This window comes from Octopus bimaculoides, chromosome 9 (assembly GCF_001194135.2).
Source record: "Octopus bimaculoides isolate UCB-OBI-ISO-001 chromosome 9, ASM119413v2, whole genome shotgun sequence".
In the NCBI taxonomy this organism is placed as follows: Eukaryota; Metazoa; Mollusca; class Cephalopoda; order Octopoda; family Octopodidae; genus Octopus; species Octopus bimaculoides.
In genome coordinates this window covers 42,359,086-42,368,609 of record NC_068989.1, presented here as the reverse complement: position 1 = coordinate 42,368,609, position 9,524 = coordinate 42,359,086, and the positions used below count along the sequence as shown (strand labels likewise).

Below are 9,524 nucleotides of genomic sequence, written 5' to 3'. Positions count from 1 at the left end.
TGTGTGTGTGTGTGTGTGTGTGTGTGTGTGTGTGTGTGTGTGTGTGTAAAAGAAGGGTGCAATAATTGTGAAAGATCACAATTATAACAGAGAGGGTTACAAACCCTTACATGCCAGAAATAGCAGTCAAAACCGCCATAAAGCCACTATAATCACTCATGTCTCCTCAACTATAAACCCTGTCCGCGAGTGACATGACATATAGAATTCAAAACCTAAATGAAAATAAAAGGTTAGACCTTTATTGCAATTTTGAAGTTAGGAACCAGTAGTGGATCCATTCTTCTCTTCAGGAGAACATTCCGTACATAGATTTTAACAGAAAAAACATACCTTGGGGCTTAACATGTGCCCGACCGGCAAGAATATTGTGTCAACGTCTATCTACACAATTCAAATTCTGAATTCAAGCGTCATTCACAGCGTTTATAAGAAGAGACCAATTAAACGAGCCACGGTGAAGAACTGGATATGAGTGAAAAATAAATAATAAAAGAGGAATGAATGTAAAAATATATTACGCAGTATATATTGTAGACTATTCAAAATTATCCACTGATATATTCGTGTATAATTTTGAATGTTGGAACTAGTTTGGTATATATGTAAATAAATGTATTTTAAACATTTACGAGCTTTTGAAATTTAGGTACATTTTCAACAACACATTTCCCTATATATTTTCCTGCGTGGAAGCACCCCTTTCTTTTGTTTCATATATATATATATATTTACATATACACTCTTTTACTTGTTTCAATCATTTGACTGTGGCCATGCTGGAGCACTGCCTTTAGTCGAGCAAATCGACCCCCAGGGCTTATTCTTTGTAAGCCTAGTACTTATTCTATCGGTCTCTTTTGCCGAACCGCTAAGTTACAGGGACATAAACACACCAGCATCGGTTGTCAAGCGATGTTGGAGGGACAAACGCAGACACACAAACATACACACACACACACACACACACCAAATCCACTCACCAAATCCGTCTACCAAATCCACTCACAAGGCTTTGGTCGGCCCGAGGCTACAGTAGAAGATACTTGCCCAAGGTGCCACGCAGTGGGACTGAACCCAGAACCATGTGGTTCGTAAGCAAGCTACTTACCACACAGCCACTCCTACGCCTATACATATATATATATATATATATATACACACACGCATATGTATACACATATATTTTACATATGTATGTATGTAGGTATGTATGTATGTATGTATCACAGTATCGACCTGACTATCGAATCTGGTTATATATGACTGATCAAAATGTGCTTCCTCGCATTGGTATACCTTTCAAATGATGCTGCCTCGTTGACCATTCAGCTGTCATATACCAAATAACCTGATAGGTCAAGATGCTGGAGAGTCAAAAGAATTTCCATGTCTTCTCGCGGCTAAACAGGCACATAAAACAATTAGTGGCGGCTTAACTTTCCACAAATGCATGTGTGTGTGTGTGTGTGTGTGTATGCGATTTTATGCGTTTATACGTTTGTATGTATGTTTATGTTTGTGGTTGTGTGCGTGTATTTGGCTGTGGTTTAATGCATGTGTATGTATGTATGTGTGTGTGTTTGTGCGTGTGTGTATTTGTGTTTCCTGCATTTTTTTTTATTATGGTATAGTCATGAGGAAAGAGCAACAGCCTTGACTTCTATAGGTAGAGTTCATTAGTTAGGAGATCGATACAGTTGATGTATAGGTTTATTATCTGTAAAGAAGAGAATTCGATATGAGTGTTATCATTTGCTGTGAGTAGTTGCAGGCCTGGCCCTTTGTCTGTGGGATGGTATCAGGTAAACATCTGTAAGTCGATATCACAGGATGTGCACGTTAACTGTAGTAAAGAGCAATGTAAAGTTCCTTTCCGAGTCAGAGAGATCCACAGGACCGGTTTCCCGGTTTCCAGGGCGTATATATTCTCCACCTGGACGAGACACCGGTCCAGCGCAGGATTACTAATTTTTGCTAGCTGAGTGGATTGGAGCAACGTGAAATGAAGTGTTTTCCTTAAGAACACAATGCGTTTCCCGGTCGAGGAATCGAAATCGCAATCTTACGATCATGTGTCCAACACCCTAACCATTAAGCCAGGCGCCTCGATGATTACTTTAACGTGTAGCATATTTTCTGTTATATAAGTCGAATTTTCCAGACCAAAATTTGCAGTCAAATAATGTCAGTTGACTTATATATATATAGGCGATTTTGGTGGACCAAAAAATCCAACTGAAACGCTGCGAGATTTGGAAAGATAGTGACGATTTTTTAATGTTTACACTAAATATTTGCTCTATATACTACATCGACTTATATGCCTCAAAATGCTGTATATCTCTGCATTTGCTACATTTGCTGTGATGTGGTTTTCCGTGACTGCCATACATAGTTCTTGATTGTATGTATCAATACCAGCCCGGTAAGAGATTTCACCCCTGTTTCTTCTTACTGATTTACTGATTTGTAATAACAATAGTATTAGAGTGACATTTAGTTAAAAATCTTGGATCTGTCTGTCGTTTAGCTCTGTGTATCGATAAGTGCGGCTTTCCCTGTACATATGTTGCAGCCAGGTCAGCTGACGTACAATCTTTTGCGTGATATTTTAAAAAGCATGCTATTTCGATTACTGCTGTTCGCACTACAACTGAATTATTACCTATTGATGAGAGCAGGCGACGTTTTGTTACATCTTCCTTAGGTGAGTGTAAATACGACCGACGTCCTGGTACTCCCACTTTGATTACGTTGACCTGTACGACATCGGGTTATTAGGATATAATTATTTACATTCGAATTGGTTTTGTGGGAAATTGTTACCCTCTTTTGGCATAAATCTGACTGGACATGATGTTTGCAAACAGACAGTTCATTCCATTTTACTCCATACCAGTAGGAGGAGCCCTTTATGTAGATAGCAACGTCAGTTCTTTTTTTTTTTCAGGTGTTATTGTTTGTAATTTTGTTGTAAAAGCTTTTATTTTTAACTACGTGTGTATAAATATAACAAACATTTGTTTTTATAAGCGTCTTCAAGAGATGTGGATTCGAGTCCAATGGCTAGTTGTTGACAAATTTTTCCTCTTTGTAACGATAATTTACCCAATATTTCTGCTGTTCTGACGGCGTTTCTGCGTTCCAAAATAAATTATCTTTTATTTTTTAGTTTGGGTTTCTGGCCAATGTCTGTTGATGCATTCATTTCTGCCTCTTCCCTACGTTTCTTCTCTTTTAGTCCTAGATGATAACCGTAAATTCTTTCGCAAAAACCACTACTTACTTTAGGGGTGATGTTCGGTCCGCTTGTGTATGTAATAGACTTTTTGTCGTTTCCTTACCTATTGAGTGGTTCCAGATCTCTAACAGAATTTATGGAACTGCCATTAATATTTGTTTCAATATCCGTGCTGTTACCGTTTTCGTTTATCATGATGCTGTCTAAGAAGTCGATATGTCCGAACGAAGACTTTAGAACGAATACATTCGTCCTTTCTCTCTTAATTCCAGCCACATTGGTCTCTAGTATCATAATTCATCAAAGCTCTTCAATTAGTCTGTTGTGGGGAGGTGTGTGTGTGTGTGTGTGTGTGTGTGTGTGTGTGTGTGTCTGTCTGTCTGTGTCTGTGTGTCTGTGTGTCTGTGTATGTGTGTGTATATTAGATATGCATATACTAATGAGGCAGCAATGATGTAATCTCTAGAGAGCAAAGCAACAAACATCATGAATCACTGTTGATCGAGAATCTTATCTGAGATGGCAGCTTCTTTCTCTGTCAACTCTGTCACAGACCAACCAAAGTGTCAGACACTGATTTCTTGATAAACCTGGTCAAGTAGAGTGACCTAGTTTCGTTTAAGACGTCTGAAACGAGATAAGAACGCCTCACGAGAAAGAAAAAGAGACAAAGAAGAAAATGAGGAAAATAAACAATTTTAGGGGTATAAGTTTGTTGTGTGTGTGGTTGGTAAACTGTACGGGATAATTCTGGTTGTAAGGGTGAGGAACCAGACAGAGAGTGTAATAGGGAAGGAGCAGTGCGGTTTTAGGAGTGGAAGGGGCTGTGCAGATCAGATATTTGTAGTAAGGCAGATGCGTGAGAAGTTTTTGACAAAAGGGAGAGATGTGTATTGGGCCTTTATGGATGAGACGTCTGAGGGCTATGGTTGGTTTGACACGGATGGACAGGATGAGGAACAGAAGGTGCGAAGGCGAGCAGGAATGAGAGAAAAACTAACAACTAAAATGGATAGACGAATGTTGAGGTAGTTTGGCCACATGGAGAGGAGAGAAGAGGAGCGGATGGTAAGGAGAGCGATGAAGGCAGAGTTGGTAGGCAACAGAACCAGAGGCAGACCTCGGTTTGTGTGGATGGATGGAATGAGGAACGCTTTGGTGGTCAGAGAAGTTGGAGTGAGAGAGGCAAGAGAGTTTATAAATGATAGGAAATCTTGGAGAGTGTTTGCGGATGGATGAGAGAATTTGATGTTACTCAAAGGGGTATGAAACCAGCATGATGTGGCGGAGTAAACCAGCATATGCTGTCGGGCCCCGCTACTGATATTAGAGGTTGCGTTCTATGCCTTGACCTGAGTATAGCACGGGGCTCGCCTCTTTGAGCTGGGAAATGAATGGAGTGCGTCTGGTGTGTCTTGTAGCTACCCACTCCTAAAAAAGAAAAGAAAATGGGGAATAGGCCTGGGTATGTGTGTGTATGTGTACGTATATGTATGTATGTTTTTACATACACACGCACACACACACACACACACACACACACACACACACATATATATATATATACATGTATGTATGTATGTATGTATGTATGTATGTATGTATGTATATGTATGTATATTATCGAACACACATACGCGTAAGAGAATATGTATCGTTGTTATTATGCAAAAGTATCTTAAGTCCAAAGCGTTGCTTTTTCAGAAAACGAAAAAATAGTTTCACCATTCCATTTCTTTTTACAATAGCAACAGTTTCAGCTTAACAGTAATACTTTGTTGGGTGCATAAAATCGTAACTCCATGCATGTATGATATTTTCAGTCAGAAATATTTTTGCAAAACTGTCGTATCTGGGATTTACTACACTTCTGATAGACGCTAAACCGTTGTACTACACTTTGACAATTTTCATATCATGGCATCTGAAGCAGCTGGAGATACGATAGCTTGGCCAAAAGAACCGGCTATTGCCAGCAAAATTAAATATTGTAAAAACGCATTTGGCCAAATTTGAACGTTCGACTGTTTAACGTAATAGCAACGATATATACAAGTGTACATGTTTATATATATATATATATATATATATATATATGCACACACACACACACACACACACACACACACACACAGCGAGAAAGAAAGAAAGACAGAAAGAAAATATATAAAACGTTGTTTTGAACGTGAGAGATGGTTTATAAAATACTTTGTTCTGTCATTATAGTTTTACATCCTTGCGACGAGTATATCTCTGTACTTATCGAAGAAGAAATAAATATGCAGTAACTAATGACTGAATTCCATTTACGTCACTCTCCACCTACGACGAACAATGAAAACACCATATTTTTGCACTGAAGTACATGAATAAGTCAAACGCATTACTGAATGCCGTTAGCTTAATTCCTTTCTTTATCTATCTAAATAAATCTGATGGCGATAAGCATTGGTAAATATTGGCAAATATTGGGACTCCGGAATAGCAACTACTTCAAATTAGTATTATTTTAAGTAAGGAATACTACATCTGGTTTTATAAAACTGCTAGCTTCTTCACGACCAGAACAGATGTTAGCGGCTATATTCCTACTTCAGTTCCAGTGAAGGCGCGTGGCATGATAGTTAGGGGTATTCGGCTCACGATCGTATGGTCGTCAGTTCGATCCCTGGCCGCGCGTTTGTGCCCTTGTTCATGTTGCTTAGGTCCACTCAGCTGGAAAAAATTAGTTGTACCTGTATTTCAAAGCGGCCGACTTTGTCACGCTGAATCTCCTTCAGAACGACATTCAAAGGTACGCGTGCCTGTGGAGTACTCAGCCACTTACATATTAATTTCCCCAACAGGCTGTTCCATTGATCAGATCAACTGGAACCCTTGTTGATAAAATTGGGGTCGATAAAATAAGTATCCGTTGAGCACTAGGATCGATGTAATCGGATTACCTTCTCGCCTGAAATTGCTAGCCTTGTGCCAAAATTTGAAACCACTATAGTATACGTCTATTCAATCGATTTTACTCCTCCCCTACACTTCTGTACTCTTATGTCAATGTACTGTGGGGTTGCAGACCTAATCTTCGCCACCAGGCAACACATTTTTACTACCTTCACAACACTACATTGCACCTCACAATACGTTCTTGCTACACTACTACTGTTATAATTTAGGAACGAATAATGATATTATGCTCAGATAATGATTTTATCAATGAACGAAAAATATTGCAATAATTCCAAAATGAAATGTGAAATGGTAAACTGTAATTCCAATTGTCTACGTCGTAAATGAATAAGTTTGCACTATAATCAAGCGTCGCGCGGAGGAAAAGAATAAATCCATAAAATGGATCAATGTATATAAAAAAAAAATGTCACCTGATAGAGTCAAATAAGTGTCGGACACGATTGAATGAATAAGTGTAAGCTAAAGGATAAATTATGTGGCAAACGTCACGTGGTAGAATTGTGTCGCATGTCTGGATGAACAAAAATAAACACTTAATCCTTTCTACTAAAAGCACAGGTCCTGAAATTTTGTGGGGAGGGGACAAGTCGATTACACTTAATCCTCACTTCCTCACTACCATATGCAACATTTCCTCATTCCACTACATTAAACTACATATCACTACATCAGGGCCAGCGCTAGGAAGTGCAGGATCCAATTAGAGGATTGTCAGTGGGGTCATCTACTCTACAAAAGCTGAAGATTGGTGCTTTATGCTTCGTGTAGTACACCAGTCCCAGCCAAAAAAGCACTGAGCGCTTGAGGCTCCACCATTAGCCGCAGTGATATAAAAACTGAAAGCTCATATGAAAGTTTTAATGTTCTATTACAAGTCAGGATAGCTAGGGACACACTGCGTGTGAACTGAGTTGAGCTGATTATGACGCCCTGTCTGTCAGATGTTGCCAAGCACTCATTTCGCAGAAAATAGATAGCGTTAAATAAGATGTTTTTTCTAAAGTAATGAGGTAAATCCGCTTGTCGCACAAAAAGATAAAATGAATCGTGTGGACATTTTTGTTTTGCCGAAGTCAAGGGGTTTAATTCATCAAAGCGTCTTCCACTCGACCGTGTGCGCGGGGCCCAATTTGAACAATTCTGTCTAATTGGCTTAAAACTGGCCCTGTGCTAGATTACATTACACAAGACTTTCTCATAACACAACATTGCTCTAAATAAGGTTTCTTCATTAGACTTTCCACAACACTGTGCATAACACTTCCTCACTACACTACTTGGGCCTACACAACACTTTGCTTATAGCTAAATGGTTTAAGGTGGTGGGCTGGCAGAATCGTTAGCACGCCGGGCAAAAAATGCTTAGCAGCATTTCGCCAGTCTTTACGCCTGAGTTCAAATTCTGCGGAGGTCGACTTACCCTTTCATTCCCTCGAGGTCGATAAATTAAGTACCAGTTGAGTACTGAGGTCGACGTAATCGACTAACCCCTTTCCTCGAAACTGTAGGCCTTGTGCTAAAATTTAGAATGAATTGAAATCAGTAAATAAATGGCTTATGTTGGGATACTCTTGAAGTACACTTGTAGTAGAATGGAGCAAACACAGTCATGTTCAAATTTTGTCATGCAATACAAGTAACAGTGGCTGGTGTCAGAATCAGTAACACACTGTATGTAATATTGTAGGGAAAAAGTTCTAAATGTCTAATGAGGGCTTGCTCTTTCTATAGGCTGTGACACAAACGAAGGCGTATCAACGACTCAAGGGAAAGCGTGTCAGCGACCTAAGTGAAGGCGTGTCAGTGACATAAATGAGGTTATGTCAGTGACCCAAGTAAGGATGAGTCTATGTAGAGTCTGTGTAGATGCATCAGTGACCTAAACGTGGGTGTGTTAGTGAGTCAAGCAGAAGCGTGTCAGAGCTTCAAATGCTGATGTGTCCGGGGTGCGAAATTTTTTTCCCCACAAGAGTTCTGGAACCCTTTTATAAACTCATTTGCATACAGCCATTCAGAGTTCAACTATCAAGCTAATTTATGAGTGCATAAATGATGGCTGATAAGATAAGGTGACTTGGGTAAGGAATGACCATGCTTCTTTCCTCTTTTAACAATGTTTGTTGTTCTTGTTTCAACTATGGCTGAATCATACATATAGCTTGCCCAGCCGACAACAAGGTATGCGATAAGCAAGAAAGAAAAGTCGATAGATATGACAGGTTAGCTTGGGAGGTTAAGCAGTTGTGGTCGATGAAAAAGGTGGTAGTACTAACAATAATTGGCGGAGCCCTGGGAATAGTGAGTAAAAATCTTGAGCTGTACATGGAACAAATAGGGGCTGCAATAAGGGTGGAGCACTTGCAGAAAACAGCACTGCTTGGAACCACTCGAATACTCCGGAAGGTGCTCGAAAAATAAGGGGTGAACAGCTGACACCGTAGTACATCTCCAGCGTTAGAAGCTGTGCAAAGTACCAGTTATGCACTGGGGTCGATGTACTCGTCTTAATCCCTTTGTCTGTCCTTGTTTGTCCTCTCTGTTTAACTCCTGTGGGCAATAAATACATGAATAAATAATAATAATAATAATAATAATAATAATAAAAGAAATGGAAAAACTTTCAAAATACAAAGACCTGGAAATAGAGATAACTCGAATGTGGAATCTAAAAACAGAAACAATTCCTATCATAGTAGGTGCCTTAGGTATAATAAAAAAATATTCAGACAAATACATAACAAAAATAGCAGGACTTACAAATATATATATAACATACAGAAAATTGCACTACTGGGTACTGCACACATCCTACGCAAAACACTTTCAATACAGTAAACATAAGAGCACCACAGCAAACCACAGCACATACCCAAGGCGCACAGAGCTGCGTTCGGTAGTGAAGTGAAAGCACGTTATAAAAATAAAACTACTGAATAATAATAATAATAATAATAATAATAATGAATCTTTGAAATATATATATTGGCCTACTTGCCGAATTCGCGAGTAGGCATCATTTGAAAAATATAATAATCCTTAGCCATATCGCGGTTCACCTATCGCGCGCTCAGTACATCGCAGATTTTTCTGGCTAATATATGTAAATTTATATCGCGGTCTCTTCGGTATATCGCGGGTTTCTGCGGCCGATAGGTATATATTTTTTTAGATTTTAATTATTTCTGTGGGTGGTTTTGGAACGTACCACCCGCGATAGTCGAGGGATTACTGTAGTTTGTAACCAGTGGTGTATAACAATATCCAATATTCTAGTCGATAGTTATATGGTGATATATGCGTGTGTGTGTGTGTG

General features: G+C 39.2%; 2 protein-coding genes across 2 annotated transcripts in view; one reads left to right on the top strand and one right to left on the bottom strand.

Moving 5' to 3' along the window:
- LOC106870298 (centrosome and spindle pole associated protein 1) overlaps positions 1-9,524 on the top strand; it is a 139,234-nt gene that overhangs the window by 25,102 nt on the left and 104,608 nt on the right. The gene's annotated exons all lie outside the window — the stretch shown is intronic.
- Positions 8,633-9,524, bottom strand: part of LOC106870301 (uncharacterized) — a 204,355-nt gene continuing 203,463 nt past the window's right edge. Inside the window, exon 7 of the mRNA XM_014916327.2 lies at positions 8,633-8,672. The gene's annotated coding sequence lies outside the window, so the exon portion shown is untranslated. The remainder of the gene's footprint in view (positions 8,673-9,524) is intronic.